A 23,241-nucleotide genomic window follows, 5' to 3' on the forward strand; every position below is an offset into this window, starting at 1 on the left:
TTGTAACATCTTGTGCTATTGGCATGATAATTGTAGTATTATTGTGCATTGTTATTTCCAGATATGGTGGCCTGAAGAAAGACATTGCAGTCTGAAACGAGCGAAGAAAGACTGCCGGCTCATACTCGTTGCCATCCACTTACTTCACCAATTATCTGCTTGCAGCACTGCCTTTTGTATACGCATTCACACTGTTACTGGATACGACCATGATTGGTCTTTAATTGGACTCTTGACTGGTACCTCTACACAGCCAACTGCTTTGAAGTGCCCTATATGTATTACGGCTTGAACTTTTTGCATTATATTTACCTACTGTAGCGAAAGATTTACTTTGATTGTGATTCTGGACGTTTATGGTATTAGGATTGTGGAGTTTGCAATTGTAATTTTGTGGAATATATTTGTATTTTGTGATTACGATTGTGCTTCTTCCACTTCTTCTCTTCCTTGTTGTATCCTTGAATTGGAAGTGGAACTCCCCCTCCCGTTTTGCACTGGCCTATCTTGCCTAGCATTGTCTTCTTTGATGAGAAGATCCTTCACAAGGCCTCAGTAAGATGTCTTCTTGCTATTTGGAATGCTTTTAAATTGGAATGATCAAGGACTGGAAATATGCACAGAAATATTATTCATGTTCAAATTCAGCTAATTTTAAAACATAGAAACATAGAGCTGGAAGAGATCCCAGGAGATTATTTAATCTCTCGTATCATCCACATTGCTCTCTCTCTCTACTTACTATTAACTATAGAGAGCCTTAAGGACACAGAGCAGATTGGCTACCTATCTCTGAGGTCAAAGCCCAGCCTCTGCTTATATCCACCTTTTGCTCTAATAACAATAGCCTAGACAGATATGCAATTTTCTTAAATTTATATTTACAATAATACAGAACAAATGAAACACATTTAGAAGATCAATATGCTTGAAAGGCTAAATCTTCCCCCAATGCTACCCCATTTTGTTTTCCCTTAGGAAATTTTATAAAGCAGGACTTTTTTAGTTCTTTTCTCTGGCCCTCTTCGTTCCTCTTATTTTCACCAATCCCAACGTTTATTCATCCTACTTGTTAATAACACATCTGCCTATTAACAGTACTTGTTTTTAGGAGAAATGTTGCAGGTCAGCTGTTGCTAAGTAATGCAGTCAGTTTAAAAAACAATAACAGTGTAATCTTAAACAAATTTACAGCCTTCTAAATCCACTAAAGTCACTTGACTTAGGAAAGTATAACACTGCTTAGGATTGCACTGTAAATGTAGTATTTGGAAATTCATTTACTTGTTTTAACAGTTTGCATGGAGGCAATCTTAAGTTTCAGTTCCTCACTACATGTTTTTTCTCCCAGCAGGTATTCATCCATCACTACTTTACTATAGACATGCTTGAATCTAATCCCAGAACAGAAGCCAGAAACATACATCTTCGGTAATGAAGCAATTTCATGTAAGTAAACATGAGTTACAAATGATCCAGTCTGTTTGATTTCAGTTTTTATTCTGAGAACCAGGAAAGTGACAAGTGATATTTTACACCTGCTAACATTACACTAAGCATTCTAAATGACGAACATACCTTTTTTAAAAAAATACCAATATATCAATTTTTTTTCTTTTTCACATACCCTATTTGGACAAACAGCTGAATCAAGATGTTGAACAAGCCGTGGGAAAGTATGTAACTGTCCTCAACCATCATGAGTGCAAATTTCTCTCACCCTAAAGTGCCGAATTCTGTCATTATGGCTTATCAATTACTACCCTAGGTTAAAATGAAACCAATTATACTCAAACGGTCATTGCAAAAACTAATTCAACTGGTGAAAGAATTACCTTGCTGGTGGTGTGGTAGTGATGGCATTACCAGTGAAGTGCTGACATCGCTGGCAGTGTGTTGACATCACTACATATATGCCCAGAAGCAGTATCAGCACACTGCCAGGGATGCTGTATGATATACCAACGATTCTTTGTAGAATGCTAGAGCATCTTTTTCACTTCCAGTCTAAGCTGGAAGTGACATTTTCACTTGCTGGCACACCAAGCTCCCCCCCACCCCCAGTTCTTTCTGCAAGTGCTGGAGGCTGGGAGGTCTCTATAGTGGGGAGGGGGGCTGGCATTCCTAGATATGAATCTATAGTACATCCATAAACTACTCCCCAGTAGAGAGTAGGTAATGGAAAGATGAACCCTAAACCACAATGCATTGGAAATACACTTCAAACATGAATGCAAGTTTAATGCATGTTATCCCCTCTGAATATTAAAATACTAATTGCCTCCCTACTACCCTCCTACCCAATTGCCTAGCAAGTATGGAAACACAGTTTCATAGCTACCTAACCAAGTGTTGGAGATACAATATCTTGTGTACAGAGAAGGCAGAAGACACAGAATACCTGCAAGGGGCAGCGGGTCTGACAGTTAGATAGTTGGCAGAGTGGGATCCTTCTTTCCTTCTCTCTTCTGTCCTTCTTGCATGTCTCCAGATTGGTATTCTTAGGCTACTTCCTGCTTCTTCCCAGAAGTCCCTCCTCCCTTTTTACTGAGGTAGTTAGTATCTATTCTGTTTCTCTCATTTCTGTCAAAGTTGTACTTCCTGAATAAACACTCTTCATTCACTCTTTAATCAGACTCAAGATCATTCCTAAGATATACCAGAGCCTACACCAAGGACCCAGAAAGACTGGGAAGATAGGACCCTCATAAGCTTGTGGCCCTTTCAACCCTCAGATTCTTTAGAACTAGAAGCAGAGGAGGGCATGGCAAAGAAAAGTCTGTGGAGGCCTCAAGACACAGCATGTCAGTGCAGATGAAACCTGAGAAGAAAATCTCCCTTCAGCCTACCTTCCTCCTGGACTTTTATACATTTCCTTTGGTCACAGGCAATACCATGGTGGCACCTCCTCCTTAGAAGTAGAGACAAGCCCTTTCACAAGTTACAATTAATGTACTGTGTTCTTACAAACTGATGTACACATGATTATTGTTATTCACAATACAGCTGTCTGTTCTTAAAGACAACTCAGAAATTCCAGTTAGTGCAAAATACCTCAGGCCAGTTACTTTGGAGCACCAGGCTGAACAAATATGGTTGGGGACAGGTTGTGGCTCAGTGCATTTCTCAAACATGGCTCCCACCACATGGAATGGCCTGCTTGAGGAGGTCAGGAAGGTTCCCACAGTTCTGTGGGAGCCCCCATTTGCAGAATATGCAAAACAGTAATGTTCAAGAGAGCACTGAAAAAAAGAGATTGGAAATGCAGGAAAATGGAACACCCCAGAAGGTCACTTTTGTAATTGAATAGGAGTGTAGTATACAGCAACTATTTTTGAAGTTATCATCTGCTTTTACTGCAGTGTCTTCACTTTGTAATCCACTTTCTATATTATTTATTGTATACCTTTCCTTAGATAGTTTGTTATTTGCATTGTTCTCAAATTCTGCAATCCTAGTCCTGTTGCATTGTTCTTTGGTTGTTTTATGGTATTTGATTATTTTATACCATGTAGTCTACCTTGACAGTCAGCTAGAAAAGCAGACTACACATAAAGTAATTTAAAAACATATAATATGTAGGATGTATGTGTGTTCACTGTAACATGAACAGAGGCATGGATTTAAATATTTACATTCTATATTATTTACTTGGGCACTGAATGAACAAAAATTCCCATAACTACAAAATCTTCTTTTACTCCCAAACAATATACTGAACAGCTGTTCTTATCAGTCATGAGTAGACATGGGCATGAACTGAAAAAAAAACCTGAACACTGCTCGTTGTTCATTGCCATCCACAAACAACGAACAACAAACATTGATGAACCTGACCTGTTACCGAACATGTTCATTGTTAGTTGTTCGTGGCCCTTTAAAGATCCCTGCCGCCTGCCTGCTGATAGTTTAAAGGGCCCTGTCCTGCCACTTGCAAGTTCTGGAATCTTTCCACAACTGCTTTTTATCTTCCTATAGTCTTCCCACCCAGTTGCTTTTCTACCAGATGGGTTCACTACTGCTACTAGAGCTTAGCCAATAAAAAAGTAACATCAGATAATAGACTGCAGGGAGGTCACTGATGATCTGTTCATAGCTCCAACTCCAACAGGCATACTCTGGGCCAAAGAGGATCCCTAGGCAGAGTTTTCAATCTGAGGTCGAAAATAAAAAAATCCATTTTGTACAGTTATTGTTTCCCACCTTTCTTTTTAAACCTGTGAATAAAAGATCTCAGCTAACTGGAGTTTTGAAAGAATGTTCTATTCCTATTCTGTATTACTTTCTGCTGCACAGAAAACAATGCCACTGAACATGGGAGGCAGGTTGCTGGGTGTGTGCAAGATCTTATGGCTGCAACTGCTGCTTGTAAAATACCTTTTGAGTCCAGAGCACTGAATAAGGAAACCTCCTTTTATTCAAAAGAATCTTGGAGAAAGAAAACAAATGTTCTTTCAAGGCAAATACACCCTGGGATGCTCCTGAATCACACATCTCACTCCATTCTTGTGATAGGTAGCAGTTGAACACAGAGAAAAAACAAGCTTTCTGAGTGATGAGAATTCCTGCAGCATGGCAAAAATATGAGCTTAAGGCATTTACAGCTAAGAGCCTGATGGCTTTGCCTATATTGCTTTTAATCGGGCGTGCAGCTGAGGTGATTGGGTCTTTAATATGTGACAAACATCTGATCTGTTTTCCATTCTTCAGGCCTGTCTTGTTTCCTTTCTTGTTCCGGGGGGATGATTATAGAGCACTTTGTCAATAATCCAGCAAACCTATCATACAGTAGATCAATGGGAGGTGGTTTTGTCCTAACCAGCCTTAGTGTTACAGCCAGGGAATGACAAAGAGATATGAAATGCTTTGTTGATTACTGTGAGGAAAATATTCCAGTATTTGTTACCTATGTAAAAAATCTATCCTTCCTAATCACAAATGAGAAGTGCATTTATTATTTGGGCTCCTTGAGTTACTGTATCTAAAATGCTAGTAAGCAGCATTTTAGATACAGCAACTTAAGGAGCCCAGTTTTCTATCACATTTTATCCTGCCCTTCCTCCAAGGAGCTCTGAGCAGCATATATAGGGCCCCCTACCCTCAGTTTATCTTCACAATGCTGTGAGCTAGGGACAGAGGGATGGTATTTTTTCCTACAATGGGCTTTGTTGCTAGTCTAGAAATAATAGTGGTGAATGCCCATTTTGAGGCACATACCTACCGCAGGGCAACTATGGAGCAATTCTCCCCACCCCCTTCAATTAGTAATAATGAATTCATTAGTTCTCAAGGGTCTGAACTGCTATAGAGCAGACACTTTACATACCATTGCAGATGAGGAAGGTGAGAAAGCAGGTATTAGATAAGGCAACGTAAAATGTAAACACATCTAGGCTATATCATTTCCTGTTTCCCAATTGTACCAATGAAGGGTGCTATAGTTAGCTGTATTTAAACTCTACTCCAAAGTATGTGAATTACCATCTATAAACAAACAAGGAAGAAAACACAAATACAATAATCAGTATATGGCATGTTGCAAGAGAGATTATTCAGAATCACGCCTAGAGTTCAAATTGTATCTATAGATGCTTCGGAGTAAGTCCTATAGAGATCAGTGGGTCTTACTTATGAGTAAACACAAATAGGATTGGATTGTATGTCTTATTCTCCCACTGCACTCCAAGCTGGCATATAAGTGTATATCTCTATTCTGTCTGATGCCCTTACAGAGTTAACAAACCTCATTTTATGATTAAAATGTTCATACAAACGGACAACATTTTCTACACAATTCATGGTCACCTTATGTTAGCAGTTTGCTTTTTTAAAAAAAGGCTGCTACAAGAAGAAGAAGAAAAAAGAGAGAAAAGAATTCATCCCCATGGTGCTCAAAAGCAATCAGAGTCAGTTCATGAGCCGTTGCCCCCCATTTCTCTGCCACAGAATAATATCCTCCAGATTGAAGCCACTATGTACGCAATAGACTGATCAATATACTTGGCTTCCTGGATCTGTGATACGCCCAACATAATGTTTGGCTTTCCATGCTCCCTGATATTCTGGCAGTCTGATAAAATATTTATTATTTTTAAAATCTGGTTAGCTAGATGTTTTATTGCATGTTTTATTATTTCATATTAGGTTGATTTTTTTTTGTGAGGACTTTTGAGAACCTTAATTGAAAAGCTGAGGTAAAATGTCAAATATAAATAAAAATATAAATTAATAAATAAACAGAATTGCTACCAAATTTCTCCAAAAACAGGATTTAGGATGAGTGTTCAGTCTCACTATAGCATTCTAATACACAACCACAACCAGCTGCTAGAAACATTTACACAGATACATAGTAACTGTACTCACTTTGGCTGTTTCCACATGCTGTTAAAGTGACGGGCTACTTTTTTCACAGATTCCAGATGCCTCCGATTTCAAAGTGGAAGCAGGCAGTTTCATTTTCGTTTGTTCAGCATCTTTTGTGAGAATGGGATTTTCCACTCTTCCCTGTGCCAGGTAAAGGACGCTGAACAAACGAAAGCCAAATTGCCTGCTTCCACTTTGAAATCAGAGGTGTCTGGAATCTGTGAAAAAAACGCCAGCATTCAGTAAGTAGCCTGTCGCTTTAGCAGCATGTGGAAATGGCCTTTATTGGATTAGGTTGTCCTTTTTCCTTTGCTTTAGAGATGGTAGCTAAAGAGTGTCATATCAGTACCAATGCATCCACTATGGCACAGAAAGGGAGAAGGGCGCAATTTGCAAAGTAGCTTCCTGGTTACTATCATGATGAACTCAGGATGTCATTGGCTCACGCTGGCCTCTCTGCAGACCCAGCATCTGTTGGTTTGGGCCTTTCCTTCTTCCTGTTACTGGATTGTTAGATACAAATGAGAATTGAGATGAACGTATATCAGATCAATCCATTGGCTTATCTTGCCTAGTATTATCTTCTTTGATGGGAAGATCCTTCACAAGGCCTCAGTAAGATGTCTTCTTGCTATTTGGAATGCTTTTAAATTGGAATGATCAAGGACTGGAAATATGCACAGAAATATTATTTCTAAAGGGATTGGGTGGTGCACCAATCCCTTTTTGTGCACCACTAGTTATAAATATTGGGTACCAATCTTCTACTATGGGCTGTCCATGTCAAACTAGCCATCTTCAACAAAAATAAGTCATACTTAGTTCTGCAAGGAACAGCTTCAAACCATATTTATTTATTTACAAGATTTTAACCTTGCCTTTCCACCTTCATAGGGCCACCAAGGGTGCTAACAAATTAAAACAAATTAAAATCTCATATTAAAAACCATTAAAATCAACACAGATATACATCATTAAAACAATTTTAAAACAGCTTAAAATGACTGATATTTCGGTATCTACAGTTTCTCACATGTAAGTAGGCTTCTTGGTCAAACTTTCTACATAATTTCACTCTTTTTCAAAAAAAATCTCAGTGTCCAGTTCTGTGACATCCCTAAACTTGGCTCAGAAGAAATTCCCATGATTCAGAGACCAAACACCAAAGGCAAAGTTCAACTAAGCATATTGGACCAATTTGAACAGAAGCCAGGCCAGAATTCCTTTACACAGACTTTGTACTCCCTTTCCCAATCCATTTGTCCATAGGAGGACTGCTACTGCCTTTCCACACCCAAGTCATCAAGGATAGAGAAGAGAATCCTTCAAACCGATGGGCAAGTATGGCTGAATCCCAATAGAGGTGCCAGTGAGTGGGTGAACATAGTCATAGTGAGACTCACAGTGCCTGAGCCATGCAATTAATACACGTCTTTGTTTTCTTCCTGCCTCCACATCTGGAAATAAAGATGCCTTCCCCCTGCCTACTTAAATGTCGGTACTTGAGCGAATTGTAGAAATAGTAATTTTAACAAAATATGACCAGCTATATTAGGCTATTGCTGCCTAATGGTTGAGTCATCAAAAAGAATTGTTGCATTCTTGAAAAACTACTTCAGAAGATTTCCATTTTGAACTCAGCCCCCTACGTTATATATATAATGCTGAAATTAATGCACAGATAGAATATGCAGGAGATTTTGAAGCTTTTAGTTGCTATTACACTAGCACATACTATAAATACTGAGAAAAATGTCCTAATAAAGGTGGAAGAAAATAGAAGGTTTAATCATTTTTCCTAAGCTATTATCTGAAAAGTAGAATTAGATATAATGTACAGAACAAACTGGAAGCTGGAATTTACAGTACTGTATCCCAATAAAAGTTAGAAAAACAATTTCCACGTTCTTTCTAGGCCCTTAACATTTATTCTTGCACTCATACTTCCAGTTCAACATACTATTTCATTTGATGTTTCATTGTTCCTACAGGAGCAGATTTGCTAATTAAATTGCCAAACCCAGGAAAAGAAATGGGGGGGGGGGAGATTGGATTAAACAGGTTTATTCTTGCTTTGAACAAGAACAGTGACATGTCCCTCTCGCCTCCTTGGGTAGAAAACACTATTAAATGAACTGGAGTGGGATCTCTGGAAACAAAATTGTCTGGATAGAAATGTGGAGAATTCATGCACTCCGTGGGCAAAAATCAATCATTCCCATCCCATTGGGATATGCCACTTTGGGGGAACATTTGCTTTTGTTATCCTCTGCTGTGTGGAGATGAGTGTGTACAGTAATTCCTATGCCAATCAATACAGATCTCAAAATGAAAGACTGTCGCCGGCAAAGGCACCAACATCCCAGAGATAAGAAATGCCTGTGCAGGTTATTTTTGGCCAGATGCCAGTTTTCATTCCCAGACTCCTTATCCTGACAAACCGTGACTGCAATATAGAGTACTGAAGGAGGACAAAGGCTTGTTGTGCCATACACTAAACCAGTTGTGGCCACAAGCTGTTTTCTGAGGATGGCAGAGAGTCCAAACAAGAGAAGTAGGTCTTTTACTGCTCTGATCTTTGTTCCTCATAAACTATGCCTGTTCAGAATTGAGTTTTAGTGTGCTGACCCTTAACTTAGTGCTGCTTTCCTCATTACAAGGTCAGGCATGTGTCAGAGGCTGGGCGCCTAATTAATTGCATGACATGTTTTGGCAGGGGTTAAATAAAGATTGCAGAAGGCAATCAGACAGGAAAAAGTGAATCAGGAAAAGGGTGCTTATAAGGGTGATATGATAATAACCCATGGAAAGAAACTTTTCACCCCAGACCAACAGATTGCATACTGAAACAAGCTTCTGCTGGCAGGATGAAAAAACACATGTGTGAATGCATACTATATGGGCAATTCACTAGCCTAATGCTGCATCTGGGGCTCTGTACGCAGAAACCTTTGTAAAAATTGGAATCCTACTAATCAGCAGTAAAGGAGGAGCTACATTCAGTTCTACTTTCCTGCCAAGTAGCTGATTAGTGGGGTTTCTTGTCTATTCAATGCGACATAAGAAAAATTATTTATGCTTGCACCTTTACATACACAAATCATACGCAGTATAAAATGAGCCCCAATTTATTTACTTTATTTATACCCTGCCTTTCTTACCAATGGGGATCTGAACGGGTTTACATCATTCTCCTCTCCTCCATTGTAACCTCTCAACAATCATGTGAGGTACATTAGGCTGGGAATGTGTAAAGGGCCCAAAGTCACCCAGCAAGCTTCCATTGCAGAGTAAGCATTTGAACCCCGGTCTCCCAGTTCCTAGCCTGAACTGGGTTAAGCTAAACATGCAGGTTTTTAAAGAGTTGGGTCTGGGTTTCCCAGGACCAACTCAGGTTTCTGCAGCCTACAGCAGTTTAAAAACTAAATGGTTGTTTAAAAATAAAGGAGAGCCCAAATGGCTTCAGAATGCCTCTGCGGGAAGAAGAGAAGCTCCTCCCTTCCCCTCAAGCCATTTTCCTTAGCACAGGGGGAGTTTCCCAGGGCCGGATCTAGGGGGGGGCAGGGGGGTAGTCTGCCCCTGGCGCTGCCAGGGAGGGGGCGCTGGAAGCACTTCCCAGAGTGTGCAGGCGGCAGCATGGGCAGCCGCCCTGCCTTTTGCTTGCCCCGCGGGACAGGGGGTGACTGGCTTGCAGCGCACCCCCTGTCCTGCAGGGCAGGCAAAGGGCAGCGCGGCCGCCCATGCCACTTGCTTGCCCCGCAGGAGAGGGGGCAGCCGGCCGCCCCCTGTCCTGCGGGGCAGGCGCATGGCGCGGGCAGCCTCGCAGCCCCCCGCACTGCCTTTTGCTTGCTCCGCAGGACAGAGGGCGCGCAGCAAGCTGGTCGCCCCCTGTCCCACGGGGCAGGCGAAAGACAGCATGGGGGGCTGCAAAGCTGACCGTGCCATTCGCTTCTGAAGCAAATGGCGTGGGCAGTTTCTCAGCCCCCTGCGCTGCTTCCGGCATGCAGCGTGATGACGTTATCAAAATGACATCATCATGCCGCTTCAGGAGCGCGCGTGCACTGTGCGCGCACGCGAGGGCCGGCAAGCGTTGCCCCGGGCGCCGGGAGCGCTAGATCCGGCCCTGGAGTTTCCCCTGCCTGTTTTTACTGCTCCACATATACAGAATATCTGATGTTCAAATTAAGCATGCATAGCTACTTTGGACAGGTTACTGCCCAGTTTAGATAAGACCCTGAGCCATGCAAAGTCACCTGGGTGACTTTGCCTTGCCAGTAGCACATTGAATTTGGAACTAAACTGGTTTGAAACCTGAAACTATGGGTTGGGGACGTAGAGAAGAAGATCATTTGGCACGGTTCTTCTCAGGAACAGTTGTGTTTGTTGAGCGATGAATGAGGACTTTGAATTAGATATTCAATGGGAGTTTTATGGTCCCCAGACACAGGCGTGCCCTTTAGAACAGGGTGATCTTTTGGAAAATCATGGAAAGGAAAGTGAATCCACATCTGCTAATGTGACCTGATCATGACAACGAGGCACCATAGTCACTTCTGTATCTAGCCATTCATTCATTCATTCATTCATTCATTCATTCATTCATTCATTCATTCATTCATTCATTCATTCATTCATTCATTCATCTGCTAGCCCATCCCCCTGCAAGTGGGCTTATGGCAGGTTACAACAATTTCAATATATTTTAAAATCATACTAAAAATAACATCAACATCAATTATCATAAAAACTCAGTTTCAAAGCAGCAAGTAGTGCAGCCCACCCCTGCCAACAGTGCACAGTGGGGGGGAGCTGTCATTTATGCTCCCACTAGAACTCATATGAGGGGCCAAAATAACTATACAGGCCCCCTGATAAGAGACCAGTAGGGAGGCTCCCAAAATGGCCCCTTATAGTCATTCTTCTATGGTGGTAATTCTTACAAGGCTTCCTTTCTACCCCAAAAATCAAGATGGAAAGTATAAGTTACCATTTGGTGATTTTCCTTCCCATACAAATTATTAAGTAATTTGGCCTGAAGTTCCATAGCTGCTTATTCTTCTTTCTGTTGTGTCTCACAGCCATCTTTCAGGGGCTGCAAATGAAGAATATTAGTTTTTGCAGGGTCTCCCAATGGTAATCTCTTTCTTATGAGCGGGCCCTTCATATCTCATCTAAAGACTATACTCCTCTAGCCATATTATATCTTATGAAGTCTCATCTTGGTAAATATATATAAAAATCAATTATATCATATCAATGTGAACCCTGTCTTATCTGCCACCATCTTTTATCCTTCTAGTGATGTGCCAGATCAAGAAAATAATTAAAAATCGTTCTGAAGGTTGCAACCCAGTCTTCTCTCTATCTCTTGCCATCTTTTATGAAATTAAAGGAGGGATTTATTTCCCTTTCTATGACTTGACATACCAGAGTCTGAAAAGCCACTACTTTGATCAGGAACATTGCCAAAGAAATATACACACATGCTGACATCACATAACTTTTCTCCTTTGCTAAATATTAGGGCTGAGGGTGTCAGAACAAATGGAACAGATTCAGAAATGTTAAAAGAACACATAGTTAGAATAGGGACTGCTGGATTGGCATGCAAGAGATAGGGTTATTTTTAAAGTAAGAGATTAAACATAGTGAGATTGTGACATTTTAAGGATAGTCCTTTTAGCTATTTTGCATTCACATACAGCCTTGACCACCACATTAAAACAGGCCTCTTTCATCTAGACTTATTCTTAATTTAAATGTTCTTTTTTCTCCAAAAGGAAAAAAAAGCAGGGGGTCTTTAACTACCACATCAGGCAGCCAACCACTCAGCCATAATGATATGATTAAGCTGAGAATATTCTAAGTTGAAAACACCGAGCTCAGGTCACCATTTTGATGAATAAGAGCCATCTGGGAATGGAAAACTTCAAGGAATGAAGGATACAAAGAAGAATGTGCTGTACTGTTGTCTGTGTGCATTAGTAGCATTTAGCAATGGGAATGTTATATGAAGTGGGATTCCTTTCATTAGAATTTTCCCCACAATGGCAATATCATTCAGCATTTGTACCACAGATCCAAAATTAACATGGTTTGGCTTCAGAAATTGCTTGCAATAACCTATTTATATAGCTCTTTAGGGCAACTTAACACCCACTCAGAGTGGTTTACAAATTATGTTATTATTATCCCCACAACAGACATCCTGTGAGGTGAGTAGGGCTGAGAGAGCTCCAGGAAGCTGTGACTGACCCAAGGTCACCCAGCTGGCTTCAAGTGGAGGCATGGGGAATCAAATCTGTTCTCCAGACTAGAGTCCTGGAACTCTTAACCATTACACCAAACTGGCTCTCCCCCCAACATGCTTCACAAACAAAGAAGAAGGGAGTCAGAGGTCTGTCATGGGAGGAAGAATATACCAATAATTGCCCCCCTTCCATCAGGGCACAGAAATGTGGGTAGGGATAGTCCTGTTTGGCAGTAATTCAATATGATGCTTCAGCTCTTGTGTAAAGGAAAATATTCATGAACAAATTGATAAATTACTTCAGGCTAAGGGCCAAACTAGACATTACACTGGCTATGGACCCTTGAATGCCACTGCCATTTTAGAGCTGAACCAAAGCCATTGCAGCACAGTGGGACAAGGCAATCTCATTTCATCCCCTCCTCCCACTAGTGCCTCTTCAAGTGCCCAAATGGCTACTTCAACTCTTGAAAAGACATCAGGGAAGGAAACAAGATCATCTCTTCCCACTACGCTGCTTGCGTGATCAAGATTGGTCCACTGCAGCATTTTTAAATGATTTCAGTTCAGCTCTAAAATGGTGGCTGCATCCACAAGTCTGGACCATGGAAACCATAACGTCTAGTTTGGCCCTGTGATATGGTTAGACAAGTGGAAGTGGTGTGTGTATGTTAAATCAGGCATCCAAAGGCTGTTATGCAACCCAGACTTTTAGCTATCCACAGGGTAAACAGCAGACATGGACTTGGGTGATATCATCCCCTTACTATACACCCAGCTGCTCAGTGCTCACTTCCAGTGAGAAGCCAAAATGAGGGAAATGGTAGTTAGTGAGTAATTGAGGTACCCAACAAAAGGAAGGAAGAGAAAAAGGAGCCATTTGCTCTCCTTTGGGTAAGAGTCAGTAAGTGCTATGTAAAAAAAATGCTCATAAAATTAATTGCCGACCAACCAGGGGCTCAGGTCTACCTTCTCAGTTTGGTAATTGATGTTTTTGTTAGAAAGGATAAAAAAGTCATAGCACCAAATAACATGTTGAAGTTTTTCATTTCCTAATCAAGGAATCATAACTTGTCCATGAGAGGGATGCTCATGGGAGATCTCCAAATAAATAAATTAGCCCCGTTATCTCTTCACTCAAATCCACAATGACACTAATTTTAAATCCACAGTGGGAGAAAATCAAGAATAGAAACAGCTAATCCAAACTAATATCACAACATGATGGGGTGGAGAGTGCCATCAAGTCATAGCTGACTTATGGCAACCCCTGGTGGGGTTTTCACCAGAAGAGACTAACAGAGATGGTTTTCCATTGCCTACCTCTGCAACCCTGGTCTTCCTTGGAGGTCTCACATCAAATTACTAACCAGAGCCGACCATGCTGAGCTTATGAGATTTGATGAAATTGAGCTTGCTAGGGTTTTCCAGATCAACACAATATGACAACATACTGTTTGCAAATTTTACCTTGCATTAAGAATTAAGCATTTAAGCCTCAGAACTGCAGAATTTAAAAAAAAAATCATGTGTGTGGTTGTGTGCATTTTACAGTGCAATCCTATACAATATTACTGCAATCCAAGCTGACTGTCATTGTTAATGACTTACAGCTAAGAAAGCAATGATCTCAGAAGTCGATGTTTTAATGCTATGGTTTGAAATGGCTCACTTTTAAATAAATCTACCTCACAGCCTAACCTGCCTCACAGAATTCTTGCAAGGATAACACGGGGAAGGTAGAACCTTTTGTGCTACCCTCAACTCCTTGGAGGAAAGTTGGGATAAAAATGCACTTGGTAGATAAGCAGCAGACATTTTGTGATGCCTTTGCAAATGGCAGAGCTTAAGCAAAGTCCTTTCGGAGCACAGCAAAGTTCTTGGTCTGAAAATTTCTGTGGAAACTTCTAATCACTATATTTTGACAGCCTCATGAAGGGAAAATCTCATCTCTTCTGATACCTTTACAGCTGGTGAAAAGAAATGTGTTGTATGATAAAATCCATTTATGACTGTGAGCAGACAGAAATTCCCAAATTCCTTTTCTACAAAATGCAATACCTGAATACACTCTCTACTACACTATGTCATCATGATATTTTCTCCTCAGATATCAGGGCCAATATAAGAAAACCATGGTCAACAGATGTCCTTTAATTAGTGTCATTCAGTTCAACAAAAGTACAAAATAGACATGGTCTTATGTAATGATGGTGACTGAAAAATCTGAAGTAATGAGTGGGTGATTCCATCTGATGGAGAAATACACAGCATGGAATTGAGAACCAGTGTGATATAGTGATTGGAGTGTCATGCTGAGATCTGGATTGCAGTGAAGTGATGATGGTGACTGAAAGATGGTAAGCACAGTGACAAAACACACAACACATTTTGTCTGGAGTAAAATAATGGCCCCAACTTTATTGAATTACAGCTAAGAGGAGCATTGACGATACATGGGGATTGGATCCCAAGCATTGGCTGACCCGCCTGTCAGCTGATGTCCACCAGCCCCCCCCCCGACCACCACTGGGGTGGCAACCAAGGAGTGACAACAAAGTGGGAGATCATGTGGGTGTACACCCCTGTGTTATTCCCCTACCATCTGGGAGTGAGTATACCCTGGCAACCTCCGAGCTGGGCATGCACCCCCATAACTCACTCCCAAGGTTCCTTAAGGGAATCCCCTTACTGGGGAGACTGGGCACACAGACCCTGCCTCCCCCCAAAAGGGATCCTACCCCAGTGCCAGGCCGCCAGCAAAGTTGTGGTGAAAGAAAATGAATGACCATAATACATCCCCTGAACAGCAATCAACAAAAGCCAACAAACAGGTAGGGCTGGGAGGGAATCACCAGCCAAGAGCACAATGGAGGGAGGGAGGGGCCGGGTGCTCTGCTCTGGAGTCCAGCCCCACCTGCTGGGAAATCCCCCAGCTGCCTGGATTGGGCAGTTAATAATTTCAATCTATTGGCTGCAAGCCCACCTAAGGGATGCTGGGTGAGCCGGCAACATGGTAGCCGCCATGCTCCAAGTCCTTCAGCCACCTGCTCACCACAACCCCAGCCACCCCAGTAAGTCTGGGAGCCATGATTTCATGAATCTGCCATGATGTTTATGAATGACCTTGGTCCAATCACTCTCTCTTTCAGCTTCACCTACCTGACACAATTGTTGTGAGAATAACATGGATAAAGGATAACTGTGTGTGCTACCCTCAGCACCCTGGAGAATAGATGGGATGAAAATGTACTAGATACATTTGGCAGCAAATGTTTGGCAATGCCATTGCAAATGGCAGAGCTTAAGCAAAGTTATTTTTGTTGCACAAAGAGTTCCTCTTTGTAACACATTCAAGAACTTTAATACATACTATTATAGTGTATAGCAATATCTCTCATTTTACTATCATTCATTTTAGCAGCAAGTGACCTTCACTTGTAGGCTAACTGGATGCTTTGAAACACACCCCAATCATACTATGTTGCACACACATAATGAATAGAGTTGAGAGTCATCGTCATTGGGTATTCCACAGACAAAGTGATGAAGAATTTGCCCCTCTGTGTCCAAAAGTGTTTCTATGATAGGATTATTGGATCTTAAATTACATCTACATGGGGGGGGAGCTCAAAAGGCAGAACAGCTTGATTTGTTTGGGCTAGATTTCCCTTCCTTTCAAGGATAATAAATACAGACAGAGAGAAGAAAGGACACATATAAATGGCTGGCATCAAAGAGCCACTCTTTAATGCCATTCAGATAATGTCATAGCACTCGGTCTTCCTAAATTTAAATTATTAACAATGACCAAGCTCTGTTCCCTCTTGATGCATCACTTAACCCCATAATCAGAAAATCTATTCCATTCTCAGGTTTAGATTGATGATGTCACATTACACTTGTTTTTCCCCACCAGACAGAGCAATCATGCTAGAGCGAATTGGTCCAGAGTGTGGCTGCAGAATTCCAATCAGGAGTGTGATTAATATCACCAATTTCTTTGGTAAGCCACAGGTCGCATTTCAGAGTCTACTTTATTTGGGATGCATGTCACGAATGGATATTTTTTTCCCTTAGAATGATTTTGTTCTTATTCTGAAGATGACAGATCATTACAGATACATTTAAAGTGCATATTAATATTTTCCCCAAAATATAATTGGTTTCACACTCTTGTCTATGATTTTTCATGGTAACAAGTTGCAAGAAAAAAATCAACACTTTCAGCAATTCCAGTCGTTCCGATATCATAAGTCAGGTCCCTGTTTTCCCATTATGGTAATAAATAAGGAAATATGGCATGAAGCGTACACCAACACCATTCCTTGTATGGACTATAGCACCTGAAAACAGGGATGGAATTCAGGGCTAGCACTATCTGTTTTGTTATTTTAAAGTGTGGGCCCAGCCTACCTAGTTATGATTATTATGGGGTCTCATTTATCCAACTATGTGTTTTAGGTTCTCACTATTTTACTATTTAGGGTAAACGTTCAGGCATGTTACGTTCAGGCATGCCCTATGTAGACAGCTTCTCTGCATTGTGACTCAAAAATATCCTGCTTCTCTACCTTTTGGCTCTCTGTACTTAAGTGTCCCCAGGTACTGAACACATGAAGCTGTGTTATAGTAGCCCTCTCACAAGTTACAGTTCACATACGTACAATCTAGCCCTGTGCAGATGACCCATCCATGCACCGACTCAGGGCGAAGCTACAAGTGACGAATGACACTTGAACAGCAAGTGTATTTCTCCCTGTTCACTTGCTCTCCACTCAATCCACTTGCTGTTCAAGTGTCATTCATCACTTGTAGCTTGGCCCTCAGTGTACTCAGTGTAGGAGAGTGAGTATAGCATGTTGGTCCCATCCCTTGCTTCCATGCGATCATTAAGTTAATTGCATAGTGTTGTGAACATGCAGAGGAAATATCCATGTATATGCTTCCTCCCCGTGATTAGCAAAGTAGTGTCACTGATCACAGGGAGAGAGTATACACTGACTTTTGGGGATATCCCATCCTTTCCCTTGCTCTCTAGCTGGGTTGCTGTCTTGCCTTCAGTGTCATTGCCAATAGATACTTGGCTCATACAGCAGGGTTAATGTGAGTCCAGTGGCTTTGGCTCCTCCCTCCCTCCTCCTCTACATTCACCTACCCTCATAGATCATGTCATACATGTCATGGATCATGGGTACAACTCTCCCCTCCTCCCCCTCTGCATCCCTGACCACCTGGATCATGTGGTGGTGGCTCCACATTATCCCCCCCACACCTTCCTTTCTTACTCAGGCAACAGCAGCTCCCTTGTCCTCTGCCCACTTCTGGCCCAGGGAACCCTCCTTTACAATGTCTAGTCAAGTGCAGACAATGCTCCTCTCATGGAGAGGGTTTTTAAAGAGCTTCCTTTAAAAAAAAAACAGTTCATTTTTTCCTATAAAACTGACAGCATCCCCCAGGTCTGCAGAATGCCCCTATTGGAACCTAGACTCCTCTGGATTTTTCTATCTACATGAAGCCAGGTTCAGAATAAGATATTTTAATGTATCTCGTAGGGGATCTGACTTGCTTTCCTATGAGTTGCATTTACGTACAGCAAAAGCTATGAAACTGGCATAGAATTAATATTTTGTATGTTTCATGAAATAAAAAGATTTGTCACGGTCAGTATTTGATTTCTGGAAATACTGAATATTCCAGACAAATTCTTTGAAGAAGACTAGATGTCAAAATTCAAAGTCAACATAGCTACATTCTTTTCTTTAAGTCCAATATTGAACCAGTAAAAGAACATGCTAATGAATCCAGTTGCTGGATTGGGAACCCCCATTTGCATTGCATATGTTACAAGATTCCATATGGATGGCAGCCGACTTGAGTGAATAGCATTATGCAAATGCAATGACAGTGAGTGACACCAAATATTATTTTTTAATCATGTTGGAGCCCCTGTATTCACCCCAGTCTCACTTTCATTGTTGCTTTCACCAAGCATTTCTATTCTAATGGATTCATTTTGAGAAGATGAATTTCCAAGAGGTAAGATCCATCATTGGAAAGATTGTAATGCACCCTAACAATGCAAACATTAAAGCGGAGCAAAGATCGTTGGGCCAGCCATTTTTCACATGTGTCTCTGTTTTGTATAGATTGATGATGCTACTGCATTTATCAGCTAGATTCATGTCACATGTGGAGGCTGTTTTACCGTCTCCAACTTAACCTTGCTAGCATTTGTGTATCTCAATATCTTGAGTCTCTGTTAACAGTTTATGGAGCTCTTTCAGCTGTACTGTATATAATGACATTCCAAACTGATATGTACATTTATATGAATCCTATCTTTCCTCTCTCCCAGTGCAGGAGGAAAAACTGTTTTCTTTATTATTTCTCCCTCCTTCTTTTATTTTTTTAAAAAGCAATTTTGGTTATAAAGTCTGACTGAAATCAGTGCTGACCTTTGTTCAACAGTTACTGAGTTTAAAAACACACACATAAAAATGTCCATTTAGATATTGGAAAGGGAAGGAAAGTTTATTGATTTTCTTAGTTTGTTGAGTCTCTTGGGATTTTACAGGTATTTGTCTTTGCAAGAAGAGATGGTGCAAAATGGACGAGTTTATTCTTTATTCCCAGATAAAATTAAAATTCTGGTACAAAATTGATGAGGTGCCTGTTCAATGCAACATTGAATTTTGCTGGCTCAGTTGGTCTCTTCGATAATAGACAGAACGTTTGTTTAAATTAAAGTGTCGCTTGTCCAATCTACTCCAGAAAAAAATCTAATTTTATAGAACAGAATTGTTTTATTTAACCCTTCACAGAAGGTGTGACAGTAGTGAAAATTTCAAGGAGTTTTTGCATACACATCTCTTGAAAACTAGAGCAGAAATGATGGGAATATGCGATACACATACTCTTTGTAATTCAATAAAAAAATCTTGAAAACAACCAACTCAGGTTCCCACAGCCACAGAGCAGCTGTGGAGGATGTCAGTTCATAAATAAAGGAGAGCTCAAATAGCCTCCGAACTCCACCGCAGGGGGAGGAAGGGCTCCTGCCTCCCCCCTCAAGCTGTTTCCAAAATAGTGAGTGGAAGAAGGGTATCTCTGTTTTTGCTGCTCCACATGGAATATTCTGTACACATGGAACAATAAAAACAGGGAAATACGAGGGTATTTTGATCCAGGGAAACAGCTTGGGGAGAATACAGGAGCCCTTCCTCTCCTCCCAGTAGCATACTGAAACCGTTTGGGCTCTCCTTTATTTTTTAACAGTCATTCCCCAAAGCTGCTGCGTGGCTGAGGGAATCCGAGTTGGGTCTGGGGAACCAGCACATCTAGTTTGACCCTCATACTCCTGGTGTATCATCTCTTTCCCTATCTTATCTTCACCACTGATATTGGTACATCTAGACTAGAGATGGGCACAATCGGCATTACAATAGGAAAATACCCCCGATAATGGTGTTTGCGCCATCGGGACCTGGCTGATTGGTGCCGTCCACGGCTACAGATCCAGCGGTCGGGGGGGGCACTTGTTCGGGGCTTAATCGGGTCGATCGGTATCTGATCGTGCTCCAGACACTCTGGCGCCAGCAATCTATTGCCCTGGCAATGGAGCCAGGGGAATGCCTGAGCTGTTTTTCTCCTCCTTCTGTCGCCCTGGAAACCCGAATGGAAGCCCAGCTTTCCTTGATCAGCAGGGCTTCCTTCCAACCACGGAGCAGCAACGCACTCACCAGTTGGGAGAAGACAGCCAGGGGAGGGAGGGGGAAGGGGGTGTTCTGTAGCCATGGGCACTCCAAACGTTTTTGCTTTTTTAAAAAATAGGGCTTTGTAGGAGGAATGGCTGTTTTTCTGTCTGTCACTCTCTGTTTTTAACCTGCTTTTAAAACACTGGAATTTGTGGGAAAACCTCGTTCACAGCTCTGTCTGTATGTTTAAAATATGCTTTTGGAAGAAAATTGGGTGGGGAGGAATGGAGGATGCTGTCCCTGCTTTTTTTTTAAAGCTGGCTGAAACATGTTGATGGGGTGTCTCTCTTTCTCTATTTGGAGAGGCAGGGATGGGTTAAAAACTCTTTCCCCCTCTGCTCTAAGTGTGTGTGCATGTGTGTGTGAATGTCCCCTCCCTGAGGGGAGGCAGCTCATCGCTGGGTTAAAAACTCCCCACCCTGCTCTGTGTGTGTGTATGTGTGTGTGTGAACGTCCCCTCCCTGAGGGGAGGCGGTTCGTTGCCGGGTTAAAAACTCCCCCCCCCCTCTGCTCTAAGTGTGTGTGTGTGTGAATGTCCCCTCCCCGTACCTGCCGGACCCGGCGGTCACCGCCACCACCCACCTTCCCACATAGCTGGGAACAGCAGGGCGCCCCTCCGCTTTGGCCTCCCAATCCCCTATCCACGGATCGGAAACGGGAGTTGATCGGTGTGGATCGGTGATTTGGGTTTGTCGCCGGCGCGGATCCATGATCAGCTTGATTGGTAATTTTTTTTGGATCGTGCCCACCTCTAATCTAGACACAATCTAGGCTGGTTTGGACACAATAACCTCACCTCTTAATATATACAGCTGAGTAGATCTATACCTTTGATTGGAAAGGCTGGATAATATTTTGAATCTGGGTTTCTCCCAGCCCAGCTGTAGACTTGGATTAAGATCATCAAATGTAATTTACAGTATTGGGAATATCACATTTTTAACTTCCAGCTATACAAATAATATCTGAACAAGCTTCTCTTACATGGCATTCTTTGGATAGTATCCCACCATTTCCTATTGGTTATTTACAGTAGTAATTATGGCCTCTGGTATATGCATGCCCTGGGTTCTCCTTTTCTTGTTGCCAGATCTGGATGATTATAGGTTCCCTAATGAATGATAATTAATCGTATCCGCTGGATCCCATGCACACACCAAGTAAATATTCTGTAGCCACAGCCAGTTCATTCAAAGTGTTTCCAATCACTGAAAATGCTTTACATGCATAGAAAAATCATGTTCTGGCAGAAGTGTCCTACAGGGCTGAAAAAGAACCCTGAAAAAACAATAAAATGTCAAGTCTCAGCTACAGACATTTCTGTGCAAAGAGAGTATTAAAACATATTATTCGTTTTTTCAATTGACATGTCTTCTAGTGACATTCATATCCCCAAAGCAGCCTACCATTTATTCAGCTGGTGTACCGTAATAAATAAGAGAGTATGTTCTTGTCCTGAAGGTCTTGAATTCAAATTTTGCCTCTGCCACAAACTCCCTATACAACCCCCTCTGTCCCTATCTTGTCTGCAGTAAGAGGATTAAAATAGTAGACAGCATTGCAAGGCAGTTGTAATCTTTTAAATTAAAATAGCTCATCTCCCCGTCCCCCCATGAGTATGACAGCAATCCTAAGCAGGTCTATTCAGAAATAAGTCCTATTTCAGTTAATTGAGCCCAGGAAAGTGTTCTTACAACTGCAGCTTATACTAACTAAGAACAAGTTCCTTGAAATCAGGAACAAGCCTAGGGCACCTCCCATATTTCCACACAATCTTGTGGATCTCTGTCGGTTTCCATGAAGTGGGATTGGGGTCTGATGGGAGAATTAGCAGTCAGAGATGTGCAAGGCAAGAGAGAAATTTTCAATAGATTTGACAGTGTATAAACAAGCAAACATTTCTCATTGTTTATTTACCTGGATGATCACCATTAAAACAGGGGTTGCCAAAAAGCAGGGTAATTTATTGAGAGCTCAGCAAATAAAGCGTGATTTGAATCTGACAGAGATAACCTTTGGAACAGTACAGGACTATGCAATGAATCCCAGGATGCCCCGTGCTGGCTCTTTTCGCATTGGTTCCAGCAATGGCAAAGAGTGTATCTTATGGAGTCAGAAACACAGAGTGGTAGCTGACAAACAAGACAAGACTTATTACAGCAGCAATGTACTGTGTGCTGAGACTTTCATCTTCCTGGATCAGGAACACAATTTGAATTCGCTTCAAGTAGAATGAACAATGGCAAGAAAAATACTGAAAAGGAATAAGATTTTCCCTTACACATTGTGTGAGCAGTGTAAGGGATAGGAATTAAACAGCTTGTATACCTTGATAATTCCCCAGCTTAGGCTGCCAATGCACAGCCAATCAGCAGGCCAGATGGTATTGTTTAATAGTTGTGAAGCCAAGGGATCAGATGGCTTCCGAGATGGAGCCAAGAGGGGTTGCATATTTTGAGAAGCAGGGTGACAGTGCTCCTACATGAATCAAATATGCTGTCCCCAAAAAGAATGTTTCCTGTTCAGTACACACAGCATTTTGTATCCCAGTGGGAAATTAGACATTTTCTTTTTTTTTTAAATCAGAGAAGACAATAAAAAACTTTTATAGAATCATGGAATCTTTTATTCCAATACTCTATAAACAAAATTCAATTAATAAATAAAGTTGATTGAGGTCTTCCCACTTCCCTTCTATAGCAATTCATCTTGGTTTTTTAAAAAGTCAGAAAGTTACACATTTTCAAAGTCAAAGACCTCCAGAAATTTTCATCAGAAGAAGCAAGTATGCCTATTTAAGCTGGAACTGCCCCAAGTAACTCACATATAGACTTCTACAACATGCAGAAATAAATGTCATTTTGTCTG

The sequence above is a fragment of the Eublepharis macularius genome, chromosome 5 (genome assembly GCF_028583425.1).
Source record: "Eublepharis macularius isolate TG4126 chromosome 5, MPM_Emac_v1.0, whole genome shotgun sequence".
In the NCBI taxonomy this organism is placed as follows: Eukaryota; Metazoa; Chordata; class Lepidosauria; order Squamata; family Eublepharidae; genus Eublepharis; species Eublepharis macularius.